This window comes from Bombina bombina, chromosome 2, assembly GCF_027579735.1.
Source record: "Bombina bombina isolate aBomBom1 chromosome 2, aBomBom1.pri, whole genome shotgun sequence".
Classification (NCBI taxonomy): domain Eukaryota; kingdom Metazoa; phylum Chordata; class Amphibia; order Anura; family Bombinatoridae; genus Bombina; species Bombina bombina.
This window is the reverse complement of record NC_069500.1, coordinates 977,065,153-977,089,036: the sequence shown is the minus strand read 5'-3', so window position 1 is coordinate 977,089,036 and position 23,884 is coordinate 977,065,153. Positions and strand designations below refer to the sequence as shown.

Genomic DNA, 23,884 nt, shown 5'->3' with positions numbered 1-23,884 from the left:
TCTGTTGTAAATTGTTGAAACCCAGTTTATAATGTAAGTCAAAGGGAAGTGAGGGGGTTAGGTTCCAGGCCCCTCTCAAAATTGTTAAAAGTAACACAGAATACATTATTTTTAAAGCTTTGAAATGAAGACTTTAAATGCTAAACAGCATTATAAACCTAATAATATAGATTGTATCATCATCAATCTAAGTTTAATGAACAAAAACATTTGCTAACAGCACCTATTTAAATAATCACACAACAGACTGCATCATCATCAAACTAAGTTTAATAAACAAAAACATTTTTTTACTTGCATTTTTCTGCAATCAGTTCTCTGCATTGTTAGCATGTTAGATAATATTGGGTCTGCACCTATTCTATGCATTTCAATCTGCAGTGATTAATAAGCAGTTAGGCACCCTCACCTCAAGCAGCTGGACAGGAAGATAATAGGGAAGTGGCTGCTAAAACTTGTTTCTTCAATAGCTAATGTCTGCTCTGTGTACACAGATCAATTTCAGGCTGTTAAGTTGCATAACTTTGCTGCAAAACAAGGGGACAGCTCCACCTACTGGCTATTTTAATTAGTGAACTTTGCTTTCCAAAGCTTTTCAATAGCAGTCACATGATTGAAAAAAAAGGTTGTTATTCTGAAACGGCGCAAATTGAACCAGTGTAAACCGAGGGCCACACACATATATATATATATATATATATATATATATATATATATATATATATTCTGCACTCACAGTTTAAAAGTGTCTTCCACCAGGGTGCAAAGTCAAATTATTGCAGAAGATCCAAGCAGGTACTGCACTCACTGGATTTAGAAAATAAATTAAATATTTATTAAATGGTGACATTTCAGGGTTCGTAGACCTCTTCCTCAGACCAGACCAAGTTGTCTGGTTTTTGTTCATTAAACTTAGTTTGATGATGATACAATCTATATTATTAGGTTTAAAATGCTGTTTAGCATTTAAAGTCTTCATTTCAAAGCTTTAAAAATAATGTATTCTGTGTTACTTTTAACAATTTTGAGAGGGGCCTGGAACCTAACCCCCTCACTTCCCTTTGACTTACATTATAAACTGGGTTTCAACAATTTACAACAGATTCGATTTACAACCATTCCTCGTGGAACCTAACCCCGGCGTAAACTGAGGGCTAAATAATATAATATAATATATACATACACACACACACACACACAAGTATTTATATTAGTAGATTAAAACATGTAAAAGCATAATTTATGTATTTATGCAACATACATATTTAACTAAGGCTTTAACTATGAACTTACTGTAAATATTTCACATTCCAATGTTCAGCATCCTCAATCATATCAGCTGGCTGAGCATCATGGGAAATGTAGTTCTAAAACCTCTGGAGGGCCAAGTTTGAGGATGTCTGGGCTAGAGCAACTGAGAATATGTGATTGGGTTTTTTCCCCCACTTTTTTTCTCCATTGACTTCTATAGAGAAAAACGTGAACGCGCACACAATATTCTAAGTTCGGCTTTTTGTGCTTGTTGGGTTAGTGCGCAAGTGAAAATAGTTTACTTTCAACTCATACTACAAGCGCAATTCGATGATTGCAAAAATCTTACCTCTAGCACAATTATCACTCAAGTGTGAGCGTTAATTTGTGCTTTACTTGTAATCTGGCCCTAAATCGGTCCTGGAGCGAACACTGCAGCATACATGAAGGGTTAAAAAATGTATATATGGGTATTGACGTTTTAGCATAGGACATTTCATCATATCCCTAGATATGGTTTACCAAAAGTATAATTAAACATATTACAAGTAATAAATAAATACAGATTAAAATTCCAAGTTATTTTAAAGATATTTTCTTTAGTGAAAACTAGCCAAATTTATTTATATAGAAAATGGGGCTAAAACTGTCCCTATGACACACACACTATAATTTAAAGCCCAATTTACAAACCCTCACTAATCCTGTACCTATCATGTTTTCAGATTAGTTACTTGTTACGTGGCTTTTTGTACATTTTTATTACTTATGAATTACTTTTCCAAAAATCTCTTGTTGCTGGTTGAAATTGTCATGTACAACTAGTGAACTGGAAAAGGCACTTGCTAGGGCTGAGACTAAGAACAGTTATTATGGCTCCAAATGAATAACCTTTAAAAAGGGACAGTCTAGTCAAAATTATACTTTCATGATTCAGATAGGACATGCAGTTTTTTTTTTTTTTGTTTTTTTTATAACAATTCTTTATTATCCAGCAAAAACAAGCAAAACAAAAACAGAAAAAAAAGCAATATTGTACAATAATATGGCCTTGACTCATTACAAAAAATAAAAATAAAATACAAGAGACAAATGTATCATCATCTGAGAATCTGAACAATTTAAAAATAATGAGAGCTGGAGAAAAGAATACATTCAAAAATAGATTATGTTAGATAACCTCTAACCCACACTCTTCTCTGGAAAAAAAAAATACTTTTCATCAGAAAAGAAAAAGGAAACATTGCCTCCTTATATCACCTTATGCTGGGATTTTCCTTTTTTTTTCCCCCTTTCCCCAAAAAATAATGAAGAAAAAAAAAAAAAAAAAAAAAAAAAGGGGGGGGGGGGGTGAAGAGAGAGGGGGGAAAAAAAAAAAGGGAGGGAACCCCCACTCGCTCAACTCCCTCAGCCTTCCCTCTACCATACGCCTAGCAGAATTAATTCTGAATTTTGGAAAGGAAAAATCATATATTCTCTTTCATTTTCAGAAAGTGATTTGATGTATACTGCCCATTTGTTGAAAACATTTCTAATGTCCTCATCATTATCTATATCTGTATCTTTTTGTTCTAATAAACATTGTTTTTCAAACAATTCTGAATTTCGGACACGCTGGGCACTGAGCGTATTTTCCATTTTTTGCATAACAGATATCTAGTTGCTAGAATGGAAGTGGAAATCAATTTATCATTGGGATGACGCTTATTTAATTTATCCATACATAATATAATCTGATATAAAGTAAAGGTTACTGGGGGGGATTTTCAATACCATGTTCAGCCAATATTCTAACTTGCGCCAAGTATTTCTGACTTTTGGGCAAGACCAGAGCATGTTAGCTGCTGGGAGTGAACATTTATCAAATCCTGAGTTATGTACCCTGCAACCCTTTTCCGGAGTGAAGTATGCCCTATGAAGCACTTTAATATGTGCTTCACGCCATGTAGCAGAAAGAGTTGTATTTTTCACTTTACTTATAGAGTGTTGCAGTGTTTTTGGGTCTACCTCGTTCTGTTCAGACAGCGAGATCCATGTTGAGGCAAGTCTTATTAAGTTCAAATTGCCCCTGTTAGTACCCAAAAAATGATAACACATGGAAATAGACATCTGATCAGCAGCCATTAGTATGAGCCAGTTTTCAAGTTTACCTAAATTCCAGCACCATCCCTCTTCTCTAGTTGTTTCAGAAAGGAAATGCCTTATCTGCAAATAGGCAAAAAAAATCTATGTTGAGTAGATTGTATTCCCCTTTTAATTTTTCAAATGTTTTAATATTTTTTCTGTCACCATCTATTAACAGGATCAGTTTATTTAGCCCATTCTTATGCCATCTATTAAAAACCTCGGAGTGTAATCCAGATTGAAACTTTGGATTCCCTATCATAGGAAGATATTTTGAAACTTTAGTATTAATAGAAAGGAGCTTTGATATTTTCCACCACGCCTTAATAGGATTAGAGATAGTTTTGAATCTTTTAATTTCTGGAGGTAACTCTTTAGGGGGAGAATGTAGGAGTGCTAGGGGAAGATAGGGATCACACATGTTTGTTTCAAGATGATTGTTTAAGATATAGTCTAAATAAAATAAAATCCAACCCGTCGCTGTTCGTGCCAAAAAACTAAGATTGTATGCTCTAATATCTGGAAGTGCCAAACCCCCGAACTCGCGTGAAAGAGAAAGTTTATTAAAGGTATATTCGTGCTTTTTTCCCCTGCCAAAGAAATTGGCTGATTAGACTATTGATCAGCCTAACATCCTTTTCAAAAAGTATTACTGGTACGTTCTGTAGTACATATAATAATTTCGGGAGGAGAATCATTTTGAACAATGCTACTCGTCCCGAGACTGAAAGGGGTAAAGTATGCCATTGTCTGAGTTTTTCCTTAATTTGCCTAATAATAGGAGGTATATTAAGTTCATATAATTTGTCAGAGTTCACCGGGATGTTTATTCCTAGGTATTTAAATGAATCTGTTATTCTTTTAAATGGGTTTTCTATGCATGAGTCATTATCCCTGCGAATCCAGTATATTTCTGACTTAGATGCATTTATTTTGTATCCTGAAAAAGTACCATAATGGTTTATTATCTGCAAGAGTTTTGGGATGTTAGTTTTAGTATTTGATATGTACAGCAAAAAATCATCTGCGTACAGACCAATTTTCATCTCATGATTTGAGATCTTTATTTCCTCCAGACTTTGTCGTATCATAATCGCCAGGGGCTCGATAGCCACATCAAATAGAAGGGGGGAGAGCGGACAACCCTGACGAGTTCCTCTTTTTAAAGTTATTGATGGAGATACAGCACCATTGATAATTAGGCTTGTAGCTGAACACTTATAGAGTTTCTCTATAAATTCAGGGAATTTACCCTTAATAGGACATGCAGTTTTAAACAACTTTCCGGTTGACTTCAATTTTGCTTTGTTCTCTTGGAATTCTTTGTTGAAAGCTAAACCTAGGTAGGCTCATATGACAATTTCTGAGCCCTTGTCTTAGTGCATTTTGACAGTTTTCCACAGCTAGACAGTGCTAGTCCATTTGTGCCATATAGATAATATTGTGCTCATTCACGTGGAGTTACCTAGGAGTCAGCACTAATTGGCTAAAATGTCAAAAGAACTGAAATAAGGAAGCAGTCTGCAGAGGCTTATATACAAGGTAATCACAGAGGTAAAAAGTATATTAATATACCCATATTGGTTATGCAAAACTGGGGAATGGGTAATAATGGGTTTATCTATCTTTTTAAACAAGACAAATTCTGAAGTAGACTGTCCCTTTAAAAAAGGGACAAAAAACAAGTTGGGATAGAGACTAAATATAATTTGTACTTTAATTACTTAACCTTCAAATTTATACTGCACTGTCTCGCTTTTAACCCTTTAATTTAAGTTTCCGAATTGTAACGCTCTAATTCCCCTAACACATTTCCTTCTATGGCTGTATCTACAGTATATTTATTGTTGTTTTGGTAGAATGCAAAAGTGAACAGGGATTATCTACTAGAGCATTCATAAAAGCTGTGAACTCAGTTAAAAGGGACAGTCTACATCAGAATTTGTATTGTTTTAAAAGATAGATAATCCCTTTATTACCCATTCACCAGTTTTGAATAACCAACACAGTTATATTAATATACTTTTAACCTCTGATTATCTTGTATGTAAGCCTCTGCAAACTGCCCCTTTATTTTGACAGACTTGCAGTTTAGCCAATTAGTGCCTGCTCCCAGATAACTTCACGTGCATGAGCACAGTGTTATCTATATGACATACATGAACTAACACCCTCTAGTGGTGAAAAACTGTTAAAATGCATTCTGAAAAGAGGTGGCCTTCAAGGTCTAAGAAATTAGCATATGAACCTCCTAGGTTAAGCTTTCAACTAAGAATACCATGTCAGGGCATCTGTAAATGTCAGTGGAATATATATATATATATATATATATATATATATATATATATATATATATATATATATATATATATATATATATATATATATATATATATATATATATATATATATATATATATATATATATATAAAATCTATCAAATAGTAAATCTGAACGTGCTCATTCATTACACTATGTATTCCACAGAAAGACTGTTCCCTAGAGATGTCCCACTGAGGTGTGAACTTAAAATCTCTATCCGATGATCCCTGACCCCTATATCTACTCTAAAACCATCTGTATTTTGTGTCTCATAAGTTTTGGATAACAACAATTCTATTTACTATAAAACCCCCTTTGCCAAATAGTGTTAGCTGGATGCACATTTATTATGATTGAAAGTAGCAAAGCTTTGAAGCACACCCTCCTGCTGTGTAAAGCACAGAAACACTTTTCCTAAAGGAACTATAACTCAGTGACCCTGTTCATTTGACTATATATGCAGAGTTTTATGACTCTAAAACATTTTGTTTGTTCAACTTTGACAACCATCTCAGGATACCATTTGTCTTTCAAACTGGAAAGGTGTGATAGGATCTGCAAAGTGACATGTTTTGTGAGAATTTCAGCATTACTCTCAGGTGCAAAAAGACCCCATGTGGTGAGTAAAAGACAAAGAGTCTGGGTTAGGATAACACAGAGAAAGCACATGGCTTACATCATGATTTCAAAACAACTGTATTTAGATTTTAAGTAAAATTAAATACATTTTACAAAGGGAACAATGCCGGTTTTCCATGTATGTTTAAAATAATTCAAATAACCCATATATGTATATATAACATGCTTTCCTGTTTTCCAGATGGAACTAAAAGATGACACATACAGAAAGATACATGGGATGAAATAAGTCATAATATGAATGTGCAATAAATGTTTATAAAGTTTTAAATACATCTCTTGAAATATAGTGAGATGGATATATGGAAGTTACTTTGATGTAGGCTGACCATATTGCCGCTTTAAAAAGGGACACATATGAAAAATACATATGTCAGGGCTGTTTTCAGGGCTGTTTAAAGAAATGGTTTTGTATAAGAACCCTCACATATGTATTTTTCATATGTGTTCCTTCTTAAAGCGGCAATATGGTCAGCCTACTTTTATGTGATACGACTATGAAATATTGACATCTGATATTGAAATATAAATTTTCTGTTAGGCTAAATGAAATATAAATGCCAACAAGAGAAATTTACTAATGCAGTAAATTATAACATGTTTAATAGGAAAAATTGAATAGTTAGCAATATAAATTATTTAATATAAATAATGTTAGACACATGTTTCATATCAAAATGACCAGAGAGGTAATGTGATCCTACCCATCTGTGATTGATCTTGTGAACTTATTAATATGAGGGAATTATGGCAGTTATTACACATTTTAAAGAAAAATTTTAAAATGTTCAGAGTGTTTAAATGTATTGCTATGTTGTATGTCTGCTGCCACCTAAGGGCCAATACCGGTATAGCAGTTAAAGGATTTAGCTGTTTTAAAAAAAAAAAAAAAAGGGGGATGTGTTTCCGTGGTGACCGAGGGCCAATCCAAATAGACATCCCACCTAAAAAATGGGATGGTCAGATCTCGTAGGGCCACTCCCATGGTTCCATCAATGAGTGAAAAACTTATTTAAGTAAATGCAGGAGGGAGAACAAGTGGAGATTTTTGCTGACTTGAATGATCTACTACTGGGCGTTCAAAATACATTCATTCTGAGCAAGCTATCTACCCTTTTCTCAGTGATTGCAAAATTTACTTATCTATTTTCGGAGATGAAACAAGGAATCCTTGGTAACTGAACTATCAATTTTGGTAACACACACATTATATATATATATATATATATATATATATATATATATATATATATATATATATATATATATATATATATATATATATATATATATATAAATAAAAGAAAGAGGGTTGCAATTAATATTTTAACACAGATATATGCATAATAGCTGTAGTTTAAAGTATAGTTGAGAGATTTAAAGGGAGCAGTTTATATTGTAGCTTATATTCAGTCTGTATATGTTAAATACATATCCTTGATGCTAAATTGTTTTATCTATACAACTAGAGAGTTATAACTCAGAATTGGGTTTTTAAATAAATAATATATACAATTTCTGATGTTTTAATAGAAGTGTATATTGTACTATTGTTTAAATTAGCACTGTAAATCATATTACTGAATGTTTGGAGCTGCTACTTTAAGTCTCATTGTAATATTTTAAATGCAGCTCTGAATGAAAGGCTGGTTTTAAAGGTAAATTTGCATGAGCTTTGCATAGCATATTTTAAATAGTTTTTGTTTTAACGCATATAGTGTCGACTCATATTCTAATTCTCACAAATATACACATTTCAATATGTTCATAAATATTTACTAATAATAAAGAATTCAGGTATTTATATTAATTTCGTTGTCTTAGTAGAAGTATATTGATTGTGGGTTCAATCTAAAGAAAGATTGTTAAATATATTCCCTGCCATATACTCACACATTGTTTGGAGAATACTGCTAAGATTTTTATAAATATACTTGACAACCAAGAGAACAAAGCAAAATTGGTGATAAAAGTAAATTGGAACATTGTTTAAAAGCACATGCCCTATCAGAATCATGAAAGTTTATTTTGGCCTAGACTGTCCCTTTAAAATACAATGCCGGGGGGCGGAGCCTGGAGCCGAGCAGAGATGGAGGTCTGATCCTTTAGCTCTGTGAGACGTCGCCACAAAAAGCTAATTAAACTGCCAATAATACACTGCAGACTTAGCCACATGAACCCTTGGCTATAGAAGAGGCACAGGACGGTCCGGTACAAAAGTTTAAACGGCGGGGTAAAAGGAGAAACTTTCAAATAGGTGCGGCACTAATATGTAACGGCCGCCATATTAACCACGCGGCACTACTCCACACGACTACCAGAGACCGGAATACATCCTGAGTGCCCATTGTGATATGTGGAACCGAAATGGGAGAAGTGGAGAGAATCGGAGAGTGACAGGCTTCAGGTACTGTGCACTGTGGTTATAAACATTTACGAAAGTTGGCGGACATTTTTCAAAATCTACACAAAGATGTATCATGCTAAAGGAGCAGCTCAGTGAGCTGAAGGGCCGCACAGAATATCAAACAAACACAGTATTACTATTCACGCAAGTAGCAACTCCTGCATATATAAGATGAACAGAGGGGAAAACTTTATTCTCTTATTTTGGGACTTCAGATATATAATATATTAGCATAACGCCATGCTGCAGTGAAAAGCAACATACGAGACACAATGATGCTGCATGATATAAAGACCCGGTTCTGAGGGAACATTAGCATTACTAATATAACGTATAAGTACAGAGTCACTACTACTACAAGCTGATACTTAAGATCCAAGTAAGGGTCAAGCATATATAAGGCCTCTGCAATATAATTCCTTCTCAACTTGACACTAGCCTTGTCCCACACTACCGTATTCACAAGAGATCTACGCCATTAAAGGCATATACCCTCACCTACAGTAAAATGTCTGCCAGGAAACAGAATAAACCACCTGCAACAAGCAAATCTCAGGTCTCAAGCCTCTTTTTCAAGTCTAAAGGAGATAAAGTAGCAGGACAACAGCAATCCATTATAGAGGAAGATGCAGGATCAGACTCAGACTCTAGATCAGTAGAGGGGGATGCCACGCCGGTGACTAAGGCAGATCTCAAATTACTCGTCTCAAAACAGGACATCAACTTAAATTTCGAAAAATTATGGGACAAATTTGACAGCTTCCAAACCACTATCACCAATAATCTTGCCGAAATTAAATCTGACATGCTAGATCTAGGTAACAGAGTAGCCTCGCTAGAGGAACATGAAGATACTACCACAGAAGAAATATCTGCATTGAATCAACAAATTAACTCCCAACAACAAGTAATAACTGAAATAGAAGATAAATTGGAAGATATTGAAAACAGGAATCGGAGGAACAACTTGAGGATCAAAGGGATCCCAGAATCAGTATCTTCCTCAGAATTACAGAACTATTTACATCAACTATTCCAAGCTATCACGGGAGAAACGGGTGATGAGAAGCACCAAATGGAGAGAGCCCACAGATCACTTAGAGCAAAACCTAAAGAGGACGCCCCACCAAGGGACGTGATAATCAAGATGTTTCGATTCCCTGAGAAAGAGGCAATATTATCTGCAGCAAGGAAGCACCCAACCTTCAAATTCCAGGGATATGTTATTCAATTTTACCAAGATTTGTGCCTGCGCACACTACAGAGGAGAGGTACATTGAGACCACTGACTTCTTTACTGAGAAAACATCAGATAATTTATAGGTGGACTTTCCCATTTGGCCTGCATATCCAATTTGAAGGCAGGTATATCACTCTCAAAGACCCATCAGAAATACCAGATGTCTGCAAGAGGCTCAGACTGGAGGTACCTGACATGCCTTCCAATACATTCCCCGAAGAGGATCTACAAAAGAACCACAAAACTCGTCATATTCAGAATCAGAAATGGTCCAGAGTATCAAAGAGGGGTACCAAGACCTGAGAAATACCGAATTTCATCATACATCTCTCTGCTTTCACAGCACTCTAGGAGGTGCTGACACAAGGAAAACTCTTCCCTAATTTAGAAGAATGTCAAAGCTCAATTTTGTTTATATCAAAGGGGAAATTAGATGGTTACAACCATATCGAGCTCCCATCTCTTACATCATCAATGAGGGAACTTTCAACAAAGGGTAGCTGGTCTTAGATATTACTCCCTTTTCTCCAAGAACTGTTGGACACAATATTTCTTTCAAATACATTGTGCAAACCTTGGAGTAAGGGTCACAGTGACTCACATAGGTTGGTTACTTAAACATGTAAGACATAAGTTAAAGTCTCCACAAAGCTTTGAGGTTCATTATTGATGATATGTTCAAGTCAAAATAATGCTTTAACCTGCTTTTCTTTACAGCTATAGAAACTCATCATACAGTATACTATAATACAGTTGATATGAGGCGATGTCTCGCATTGCTTATTGATAATTGTTCTTTGTTTTTTTTTCCTTACTACCATACTTTTGTTTCAGAATCGGATAAATGGAGAATAGCATTTACCGGTTAAAAGTTACAAATTTTGCACTAGTTAAATTTTGTTTTTTTTGTTATTATGTCGCCATATCTAATTATGTTTGCAATTGCCTTATTATCCAGAAGGAGGGTCGGGGTCAGCGGAGCCGGGGGGGTGGTACAGAACTATGTCTAAGATCTCGGGAGACTCTTGGAGGAAGGAGCATGTACAGCGACGACACCAGGGTAAGATAACAATGACTAATCATATACACCTAATATCACATAATGTAAGGGGTCTCAACACAGATGTTAAACGCAGATCAGCCATGACCCAATATGATAGACTAAAAGCAAATCTGATTTTCCTCCAGGAAACACACTTCACCAGCTCCATTATTCCTAAATACTGGTCTAGACAGTTCCCCCAACATTTTCACTCAGTAACGGATAGCAAGAAAAGAGGGGTCTCCATATTAATACACCACTCACTAAACTTCAACACGGAAGAGGTACTGAAAGACGGGGAAGGTAGATACTTGATAGTCAGGGGATCAATTCAAGGGACAGAGATAACGCTCTGTAACATTTACGCCCCAAACGAAAAGCAGGACATCTTCCTGACTCACATGGCACACCTACTCACACAATGGTCCCAATCAAGAATTATATTGGGGGGGGACTTTAACTTGCCTATTCAAATTATTGAGACAGAGGGGTCGTCAGTACTAACACACAAACAAAGACATCACAATGCTATGGTTAGATCAATTAAAAGAGCCTTGTCGGCCCAAAATGTTATTGACTCTTGGGAGTCATTATATGGCAAGACTAATGACTATACATTCTACTCCTTTGCTCACAAAACATACTCCAAGCTAGATTATGTATACCTTAGCCAAATACTTATACCTAACTTACAATCCTCCTCCATACATGCATGCGCATGGTCTGACCATTCTATTGTTAGTATTAAATTGACAGGAATCCTTAGACATTGCAGTAATCGTTCATGGACATTTGACCCAAATATACTTAGAAACCAGACTACACAGGACGCAATATTAAAAGCCCTAACTGAGTATTGGTCTATAAACACAGATACAACTAATAATCCACTTTATACTTGGGCAGCACATAAACCATTTATTAGGGGTTTGCTCATACAAGCAAAAGCCACTTATAATAAAATGACGAGATCAAAAACAGATAAACTACAAACAGAGATAAACGAACTGACTACACAACATCAACGTACTTCTTCTACAAAAACATTCAAACTCCTCCAGGAAAAGAGAAGGGAACTGTCTGGGATCATGTCGGCCGCTTCTCTTAGAGCTGCACAGAGACTAAAGGCACATTACTATATTTACTCAAACAAACCAGACAGATACCTAGCACATAAACTACAGGAAAAAATTAGATCTTTCTCGATCCCCTCTATCCAGACCCACATTGGTTCATACACATCAAATCCACAGGAAATTACAGATACTTTTGCAAAGTACTACCAATCACTATATGATGGTAAAAAAACTAATCCATCGGCACATACTAAAATACTTAGAGAACAATTCTTAGCAGCAGCCCACCTCCCAGTAATAGATAAGGAGGCCTTAAAGGAATTAAATACAAATATAACGACAAAAGAGATCTTAGAGGCAATTAAAAGTCTAAAGCCAGGAAAAGCAGCAGGCCCGGACGGGTTTCCAGGGGAATATTATAGATTATTTAAGATGGCATTGGTCCCACACCTCCACAAATTTTGTAATGATATTATGTTAGGTAAAAACATCCCTATGGATATATTGCGTGCTAAGATAATAGTTATCCCCAAACCTGGTAAGAACCCGAATTTATGTAATAGCTACCGCCCTATTTCATTAATAAATCAGGACATAAAGATCTTTACCAAAATACTGGCCAACAGACTGAAAATACATCTCCCCTCTCTGGTACATCCAGACCAGGTGGGATTTATTATAGACAGAGAAGCACCTGATAACATTAGAAGGACAGTGGACCTAGTTGATCACCTAGATAAGACCAAAACGCCTTCTCTGCTCCTTTCACTGGATGCAGAGAAGGCGTTTGACAGAGTAGACTGGGAATACATGTTTGAGGTATTAGCTGGTTTTGGACTCAGGGGACCCTTCGTGAAAGCCATCAAAAATATCTACTCCTCCCCCACAGCTGTGATTAGAGCGGCGGGGTATCAATCGAACCCTATTGATATTCGTGGAGGTACCAGGCAAGGTTGCCCCCTTTCTCCGCTGATTTTTGCATTATGCATAGAGCCCCTAGCGGCAACAATCAGACTTTCCCCAGATATACATGGAGTTAAGATAAACCAAAATGATTACAAACTCTCGCTTTTTGCGGATGATATTCTTTTGACACTAACGAAACCCCTGATTTCACTACCAAATTTGTATAAAATTCTGCAAGACTTCTCAGATGTGTCGGGATATAAAGTCAATTTAGATAAGTGCGAAGGACTGCCCATAGCTCTCCCGACCCATACTTCTAAACTAATAGAAACGAATTTCACATTTACCTGGGCTAGAAAAGCGATACAATATTTAGGAGTCAAAATACCTAAAGACTATAAAGATTTGTATAAGATTAACTATATCCCTCTTTTTAAAAAAATTAGGTCGGACCTACACAGATGGAAGAGTAAACAATTCTCTTGGTTTGGTCGCCTTTCGGCAATTAAAATGACTATTGTTCCACGCATATTATACCTCTTTAGGGCTTTACCTATCAAAGTCCCAACCCCAGATATAATCAAATTACAACAAGACCTAACGGGATTTCTAAGAGGCAGTAAGTTAGCCAGAATTGCTTCCAGAACTTTACAACTTCACAGACAGGTGGGGGGGGTGGGTATGCCGAACTTGATGGAGTACTATCAAGCAGCTAGATTAGCTCAAGATCTACTACTGAACAAAAACACAAACGACATTATATGGACTACACTGGAGGCTGAAGTAGGAAAAACTGATAAGTCTTCTGATATACTATGGAGACCTACTAAGGGATACACAAATACCAACACCACCTTATCAGCCTCTGGAGACTCGGTAAAGACCTGGACAGCGTTGACCAGTGCTCTTCACCTATTACCAACAGACTCAATAGCCAGACCGATTAAAACTCTGCTCCCGAATGATCTACATTTACAACTGGAAAAATGGGAGAATAAGGGACTTTACAGAGTGGCCGACTTTCTAGTAGATGGTAAATTCATTACATTCGCACAAACCCAAGATAAATTAGCTCCCTACAAACTCCACTGGTTTCTATACCTGCAGATCTCATCTGCGATACACAAATACCTACATTTTCCTCATACAAGAAAAATAACAACATTGGAACAATTTATTATTAACAAGAAAAGGGATAAAAAGATGATTTCCTATCTATACATAGCTATACAAAAGGCAAGATACACCTCAAACACTCCAATAGTTGATAGATGGATAAAAGATATAGGTACAGATCTAAAAATAGAGGACTGGATAGCCATCACACGTGACGTTGGTAGAGGTATGATTAGTGCTGACTTCAAAGAGAACTGTATTAAAACCACTTTCAGGTGGTACTTGACCCCGACTAAAACATCTCACTATTCGCGTGGTTCCACCAACCATTGTTATAGAGGGTGTCGAGAAGTAGGTACATACATTCATATGTGGTGGGAATGCCCTAAAGTGCGGCTGATATGGTCTGAGCTATCGTCTCTACTGAGTACTTTGCTATCAGAAAATATCAATCTCTCGATGGCGCAGGCCTTACTGAACGAACACATCCCAAGATTTAACTCTGCCATAAACACTTTTATAAGAACACTATGCACAGCCACAAGGATATGTGTAGCAAAGTATTGGAAGATGGGGGTACCAACTTGGACTGAGATAATGGAAAAGTTTAAAGTTACATACTCCATGTCGGAGCAAGCTTCCTTGATCCAAGGTTCGACAGAGAGTTTTCAGAAAATCTGGTTTTATTGGATTATGGGAGACAGAGGAGTGAGAGGAGGTATAGAGGAAACTGAACCTACTTAGAAATTAAGACAGGAGGGGTGAGGAGGGGACTGACGGGGAGAGGGGGTCTGGCCTTCCCCGGCTCTGCTGAACTCTAATAATGTTGAGATATTGTTGCTGACTTTACCTTTTTTCCTTCTGGTTCACATGCTATAAGTATTATGTCAAAGATAGGCAAAATGTATAGGCTAAGACATATGCATTGGTTACAGGTTTCTGTTATGTTGATTTTTATTTTTGGATTCGTAAGTTTAAATATCTACTTTGGTGGTCATATATACTAGATAGCAAAGAGTAACTGGACCACAGAAGACAACAACTTATTGAGATTGGGCTTCCAGAGCCCCAGGAATTGCTGGACTTAATTACCGAGCATGTCCTAGTGCTCCATCAGTTATATGGCAGGACAAGAGTGTATAGGAGCCAATTCAGCCAGATATTTTGTAAGCTATATTTTACTTATCAATGTTGTTGTACATTTTATGATGTTAATTATTTGAAAACTAATAAAAATTATTTCAACCTAAAATACAATGCCTGTGTCTAAACACTGATAAGGGGGTGGAGCACAGTACTCAAGATAGCATGGCTATGTAAGTATTTTTGAAAATGATTTTAAAATGCTTGCCAGCCATTTTTAAATCATTTTTATTATTCAGCCCTTTTAGGATATGCACAGATCTCACTGAGCACTTTAAACATGCTTTAGGTCTTATGTGAAAAATATGTGCTCCTTATGCAATTCTCTTTAAGGTTTGCTTTAAAAGAGATTTTTGTGCACTTCCCTTTCAGCACTGATATTTATTCATTGGCTATGTGCATGCATGGAGCACTTGAAAATAAAGATTAAAAAAAAAAAATATATATATGTATAATAATAATAATAATAATAATAAATATTATTATTATATTATTATTATTATTATATCATCCTCCACTTTCATTTCCATGTTGCACAGAGGAGTTTTTCCTCATTCTCCAGCAGAGGTATTTTCCTCATTCCCAGTATCCGAATGAGTAATGACCCCTCATGTGGAGCTCCTGTCACCTTTTATTAGATTTGAGGGGAATAAGCCTATCAAGAGGGGTAATATGCAGGTAGTCACATGTCCTGACTCAAAGAGCATTTAGAGTCCTGTTCACTCAGAGGTGCACGATACACGATTTGAAAGGAAAAAAAAAAAAAAATTGTTCTGATTTTTGGTGCAAGTGTTTTTATTATTACTACACAGAGTTGGGTTACCTACATTGTCAATATGACTAGTCCCCCACTGTAAAATTAGTATTCTGTGTTTTAAAAAGATGTAACACTTTTATGGTTAGATATTTCTCTTTGTTTTCTGCATACAGTAAATGTATTCTAGTAATTTTTATTTTAAAACCACAGGTAGAGAATCCTGCTTTCGGTTTGATACCAACAGTGGAACCATTTACATTTGTTTGCATTCATAACAATGGTTATACCTATACTGGTTGATTTCTCCAAGCTAAAGTTGAATTCCTAAAAGTGACTGGTCTGCTGAAAGAATACGGTACGATTTGTGCAGGTACCACACAAACACGGACTAATGTGTAAAATCGCTAGAAACAGCTTCAGCTTTTATCTCTACAGCAGTGGAATAATTGATAGCAGGAATGCAATGAATAGAAAGCATATATAAATATAACTACTGCTACATGATATATTAGAACCCTGCTATAAATAACTTGCAATCTTGCTTAGTGGAGAAAGAACACAAACTTAGACTTGTCTATTTAATAGTGCAATAATACATCAAAAGCTCTCCTGATTAATAGGTTATGATAAGATTAATCTTTCATGGTATTGATATGGAGTACTTTGTCAGGCATGCTAGAAACCATATGCAGTACTGCTTCCCATAATCCCTTGGCAATGAGCAACACCAACATTGTTATTGTTTAAAAAGATAGACAACGCCTTTACTACCCATTCCCCAGCTTTGCACAACCAACATTGATTTATTAAAGGGATATTAAACACTTTGAGATGGTAATATAAAATGATAAATTGTATATATAAAACAGATCTGCAATATACTTTCATTATTTATGTTGTTCTATTTGCCTGTATTTCCATTCTGAAATTGTGAGCTTTTCAGTTCCTGTTAGAAATGGAAGTGCAGAACTCTGTTAAATCCAGCACAACCATTGGCTGCACACTCTAGTGACCTATTTATAACTGTCTCTAATTGGCCACAGCAGAGAAGGTAACACAAGTTACAACATGGCAGCTCCCAGTGTTTTGGACACACTAAAACTTTACACTTATTTTGTCTCTTTTTAAACAACTAATGAAACTTTAAAAAATACATCTACATGTTACTCATGGACTAATATTTTCTTTGAATGTATCATTCTATCTAGCATGTATTTAGTGTTTATTGTCCCTTTAATATACTTTATAACATTTAAACCTCTAAATTTCTGACTGTTTCTAAGCCACTACACACAGCCTCTTATCACATGCTTTTTATTTGCTTTTCAAAGAAGGGGAGTGCTCATTCATGTGCCATATAGATAACATTGTGCTCTCTCCTCTAGAGTAGTTGATGACACTGCACTAATTGTCTAAAATGCAAGTCAATAAATAGCCATTTGATCAGGGGGCTGTAAGAAAATGCTTAGATACAAGGTAATCACAGAGGTAAAAAGTATATTAATATAACCGTGTTGGTTATGCAAAACTGGGAAATGGGTAACAAGGGGATTGTCTAGCTTTTTAACCCTTTGAGTGCTAATGACGGCTCTGAGCCGTCACAGAGTTTCTCACTCTGGTGCTAATGACGGCTCAGAGCCGTCATGAGCACTCTCCCACCTTGAGAGAGATCTGGGGGCTCCTAAGTTACTGCTCCTACCCCGGCGATCGTGCCTGTAGAGCGACAGGCATCGCCGGGGCTTCACGTGATGCGTGGTGACGTCACGTGCAATTACGTGATGACTTTATTTATCCTTAACAATGTTAAGTATTGGAGGAGGGGGCATGCTGCTCAGAAGCCTGTATCTCAGGCATCTAAGCAGCTACAGACCCCCAAGACCCATTGGGGGTCTGTAAAAAAAAAAAAATAATTAGTTAAAAAAATGTTTTAAAAAATAAAATTAAAATATTAGCACCCAGGTGAGAAATGGCTTAGCAGCCAAAGGGTTAAACAAAAAATTACAATTTTGGTATAGACTGTCCCTTTAAATACCGTCAAGAGATCCCACTGAAAACAGCAGTTCATGCAAAACTCAGATTAGATACAGAAGTAACAGAATGCTGCACACACAGCAGGTTTTACTTTTTTTTTTTTTAAGAAAATTAAAAAAAAAAAAAAAAAAAAAAAAAAAAAAATGTAAATGTATTTTTGGTAACTATTACAAGTGCTGGCAATGATTCAAATTAATATATATATATATATATATATATATATATACACACACATTATTTTTTAATAAAATAAGAGGTAGAAAAGAAACACACCATAACTTCCAAAAGGGGAAAAAAAAAATTCCTTCCCACATCTATCAACAGAAATGATTCCCAAAATAACCTATCTGAATAAACACTCCACTCCAAAAAAAAAAAATGTATGTTTACCAATCTAATGGTATTCAACAGAAAAATCAAAATGTTACTATCTAGTGATGAAGGTTATATCTATTCATAAACATAATAGATTTGAATTACCCTTGAATGGAATATGACAAGATCATAACCTCATGTGTAAATCCCACATGAACTCCTGTTACATCACGTTCACACCTGTATATCATTTATTTATTAGATCACAGTTCCTCATATTTACACAGAATTCACATTAACACAGCCATTATGGCTAATAATACATTATTACATGTATTTCTCTCTTTTCACACTTATATAATACTAATAAGTTGTTTTAGTTATTTTGATAACATTAGCACTTTGAGATGAATCACCTATTCTTCTTTCACCATAGATATTATACTTACCAAGATTTAAAATCATATAGTATCGAAATAGTGATAATTTAACATTTGAAAGTGTAATTTAATGTAACTCATACTGAATGGGACAAATAAATATTGTGGATTCCACTTTAATACTTTTACACATTTTGTTCCTTTTTTTTCTTTCTTATTTTTCTCACCGTTATAAATTTATTTCACTTTAACTACACAAATAATAATGTTGTACGAAATCATAATACTCAGGGAATTCACCGTTATAACCTAGATAGAAACAGAGAATCTTATTTAATATTTTAAGATGCAAGGGGATATGTCTTAATATCTGTCACAAAATTAGACACGGCGGAAACTATACACCATTCATTCTACTATATGATATATTTAGAGTCAAATCCGCAAGGCTACAGATGAGAAGGTGACAGACCATGTAGCCTATAAGGACACGCCCTGACCGCCCAATTAATTTGGACTTTTTCCTATAAATGAGGAGACGCTTGGCGGTTGCTCCGCCTTTGAAAAAGCAAAACACATCAGGGAGCTACCTGGAGGATTTTGGGATCCTCCTTTTTAACTTGTGGAATAATTTAGATAGCACTAACACTATCCTTTGTTGTGGTCTAATACGTATTACAATATTCAACTGTGTAATCGATTAGTCTCGTATTTAATAACGAGATTTAATCCTTCTACTGGCATGCTAATTACCAATACGACTTTATATTTTAGCCACTTCGGAACAGTAGAATACTACACTAACTGACCGAATTTACAGCCGGTTTGTTACGGCTAGCGTACTAGATTATGGGTTTGCTACTAATTTAAGATTGACCAAAACGCTACTGTGCAAATGATGGCTTTGTGATGCTGGTAAAATTATTCAAACAGAGATATTATAGTTTATTTACTATGCTCTCCACTTACTACGTAGATACCTTTACTGCAGTCACATATCCATATAACACATAGCTCATATTTAATTTATTTAACTTGTAGCAATCAAGCAAATGGATACACAAAGGTAATAGTTACCGGATACATTTTATCCAATTGTAGCCAATATTATATAGCTACTCCTGTATAGGAATTACTTGGTTAAATATAGAGCGAAATAATAAACATTTAGTGACTGGCCATATGTAAAGTATCATTATTATATTCAGTACTACATAGGTTAGGAAGGTACACCTTGTGAGAGGGATCTCTTTATGTGAGATGTGCCAGCAGCGTTAAATTAACTGTCAAACCCGCTTTCATTTATAATGAAAGGTAATCCCCCTTTTTTCTGCATGATAGTTATCGACCAAGAGGTCACTATATATGCACAAGTGGATTATCTATACTTTGCCCATCTCAATATATACACAGTACAGCATTAAAACCTGTGCTAATTATCCTATTCACACACCATTTTCAATTGTGTTTTCCCAATTTTAACTATAACTAATAAACTTTAGTTTTTTATTATATTGTACTCCCATACTAAAGGGATTTAATTTTGTAACATTTTATACTTTTTGTTTCTTAAATAGAAACAATTTGACTCACTTACACAGTGGCAATGATAGTGATGAGTGCTATTAACGTGAATGTAAATTTTGATGCTAAAGTGCCCGGTTTTTAAAACTTTGATTAAAAACAGGGGCACTTTAATTAACCAAAATTTACATTTCACTCCTGTTGTGACAAAAAATAAAAAAAAAAAAAAACTTACCTTTTAAACTTCACAGCAGCTCCAGCTTCCTCCGGCCTCACAAGCCATTTCTGATGTCAGAAATGATTGATAGGTCATCCTCCAATCACAGCTTCCCCCCCGGGGGATTCAGTGTCTGATTCACTGCTGTGATTGGAGGAAGCCGGATGCCTCATTTTAGACCCAGGAAGAGGCTTTGAAAACGGGTGGAGGAAGCTGGAGCTGCTGTGAAGATTAAAAGGTAAGATTTTTTTCACAACAGGAGTGAAATGAAAATTTTTATGAATTAAAGTGCCCCTGTTTTTAATCAATGTTTTAAAAACCGGGCACTTTAGCATCAAAATATACATTCACTTTAAAGGGACACTGAACCCAATTTTTTTCTTTTGTAATTCAGATAGAGCATGTAATTTTAAGCAACTTTCTAATTTACTCCTATTATCAATTTTTCTTCTTTCTCTTGCTATCTTTATTTGAAAAAGAAGGCATCTAAGCTATTTTTGGTTTAGACCATGGACAGCACTTGTTTATTGGTGGGTGAATTTATCCACCAATCAGCAAGTGGGCCAGCATCTAAACTTACATTCTTGCATTTCAAATAAAGATACCAAGAGAATGAAGAACATTTTACAATAGAAATAAATTAGAAATTTGCTTAAAATTGCATGCTCTATCTGAATGACCAAAGAAAGAATTTGGGTTCAGTGATCCTTTAAAGGGACACTGAACCCAATTTTTTTTCTTTTGTGATTTAGATAGAGCATGCAATTTTAATCAACTTTCTAATTTACTCCTATTAACAAATTTTCTTCATTCTCTTGGTATGTTTATTTGAAAAGCAAGAATGTAAGTTTATATGTCGGCCCATTTTTTGGGAACAACCTGGGTTGTCCTTGCTGATTGGACAGCACCAATAAAAAATTGCTGTCCATGGTTCTAAACCAAAAATTTGCTGGCTCCTTAGCTTAGATGCCTTCTTTTTCAAATAAAGATAGCAAAAGAACGAAGAAAAAAAAATGATAACAGAAGTAAATTAGAAAGTTGCATAATCTATCTGAATCATGAAAGAAAAAAAAGTTGGGTTCAGTGTCCCTTTAAGTACACACTTTTGTAGTGTGCTCAGCCTCTAACTTTCTGTATACACCATAACTTCCATTGACAACCTCAGTAAACTACAGTATAAATGTACATACCATATTTTAGGACTATAAAAATGCTTCGATTTTAGAAGAACAGCAGAACCCATGAAGCCAGCAGAAAGAAGAGCACAAAATATACTTAAAGGGACAGTCAACACAAAAATTGTTATTGTTTCAAAAGACAGTTAACACCTTTACTACACATTCCCCAGCTTTGCACAACCAACATTGTTATATTAATATGCTTTGTAACATTTAAGCCTCTAAATGTCTGCCTGTTTCTAAGCCACTACAGACAGCCTCTTAATCACACATGTTTTCATGTACGTTTCACAACAGGAGACTGCCAATTCATGTGGGCCATATAAATAGCATTGCGCTCACGCCTGTGGGTTGTGCACAACACAGCAAAAATTGCTTAAATGCAAGCCAATAGATAATAGTTGTGATCAGGGGGCTGTCAAAAGAGGCTTAGAGACAAGGAATCACAGAGGTAAAAGTGTATTAATATAAAACTGTGTTGGGTATTCAAAACTGGGGAAAAGGTAATAAAATGGATTATCTTTTTAAATAATAAAAAAAAAATTTGAGTCGACTATCCCTTTAATAAAAGCAAATACATAAATAGGGGAAAACACAAAATGTTGACATCTGCCCTTGAAATGCAGCTCTGTAAAAGTGGTGGGATCCAGAGCTTTAACAGATGTGATTTACTTCTTGTTTCTACAAATGTGTCTCTTGCTGATTAAAGGAACATACAACTCTACAGTTTCATGATTCAGCTAAAGCATAAAATGTTCATGTTCCACTTTACTTTGAATATCAAGTTTGCTTCATTCTCTTGGTATAAATTGTTAAAGGGACATGAAACCCAAAAAGCTCTATCTAAATCTTGAAATAAAAATTTGGGGCTGAATGTTCCTTTAACCCCTTTGATGTGCATGACTAAGGGCAAAATTTATCAAGCCCCGAAAAAATGCGCCTAAAAAGTCGCGATTATTTTCGCAATAGTTCGCAATGTGTGAATTCAAAAATGTCGCCAGTATTTATCAAAATTCTAGAGACATTTTTGGGGCAAAACTTTTTTGCGATGTCAAGCGAATGGCTGATCCTAGTTTTCTTGCGAAAATGTAATTTTCACTTTATTTATCAATCTTAATTTTAGACACCAATAAATCGTTTATTGTTTTAATCAAGTGATTGTTTAAAAGAATGCTATTTCTTATATATTAAAGTTAGTTTTATTTTGCCCCTTCTTTGGCTCTCTTTCATTAAGGAAGGTTGCCCGTTTTTTGGAGCTCATCTTCGTTCTTTTTAATACACTCATTTCAATTGCACTTAAATTATTTTACTTTTTTATAATATATTTATTATTATTCAGGATCTGCGCCTTGTTGTGGGCAATTTCTAACCCTAGATAAAGCAAGTAAAAGACATATTTCCATTTTCCCTCCAGACAAACAACAATATTGCTCTTTATTTTTCACTCCTCGCAACCTACAAATTGGCGAGATTAAAAGCAGTGAATATTACATGCACCACTTTTCATAAATATATGAGAACTGCGAATATATACGGGCATTTTAAAATGCCAATAGAGATTAATACAAGAATTAGGCATTTCCAGACAACTTATTCGCATATACTTAAGACTTGCGAATGTTATGAGTCAATTTGTTCGCACATATGAAAAGTTGCGACTTTATTGGCGCATAACCTTTCATAAATATGGTGATATCATTTGTGAGGTTTTTTTTGACGACAAATGTGAGAATATTCTTATTCTCACTTTGATAAATCTTGCCCTAAGTGTTCTCGTCATGCACCTGTAGGCGCATAACGAGTCCTTCTTGTCATGCAGCGGGATCGCGGATCAAACACTTATTAATCCTAAAAATATTGAAATTTCTGTCTCTTTCAATGTGTTGTTACTGACCACATATATGAATGTTGGTTAATGTGTTGTATGACTGTGCGTTCTTATTTCTGAGGTCACTGTGTATGTGCTGTAGCCCATAGATTTTTGTGTCTCTATGCAGCCATGAGTGTGGCTACTTGCCCAGTTTGTATACCTTAGCATTTGTACTTTTTGATTGTTTAGTGTGTTCTCACACATAAAAACTATTAGTAGGGGATTGTATTCTCACCCTCTATCACTTCTAAAATCGTATATTTACTTCCATCAAAATTTAATTTGCAGACTTCCTGTATTTATTTATGAAACCACAAACAAGATAGTTAAAAAAACAACATAAAA

General features: G+C 35.3%; 1 protein-coding gene across 1 annotated transcript in view; it reads right to left on the bottom strand.

The window, feature by feature from the left end:
* CISD2 (CDGSH iron sulfur domain 2) overlaps positions 1-23,884 on the bottom strand; it is a 130,449-nt gene that overhangs the window by 105,758 nt on the left and 807 nt on the right. The gene's annotated exons all lie outside the window — the stretch shown is intronic.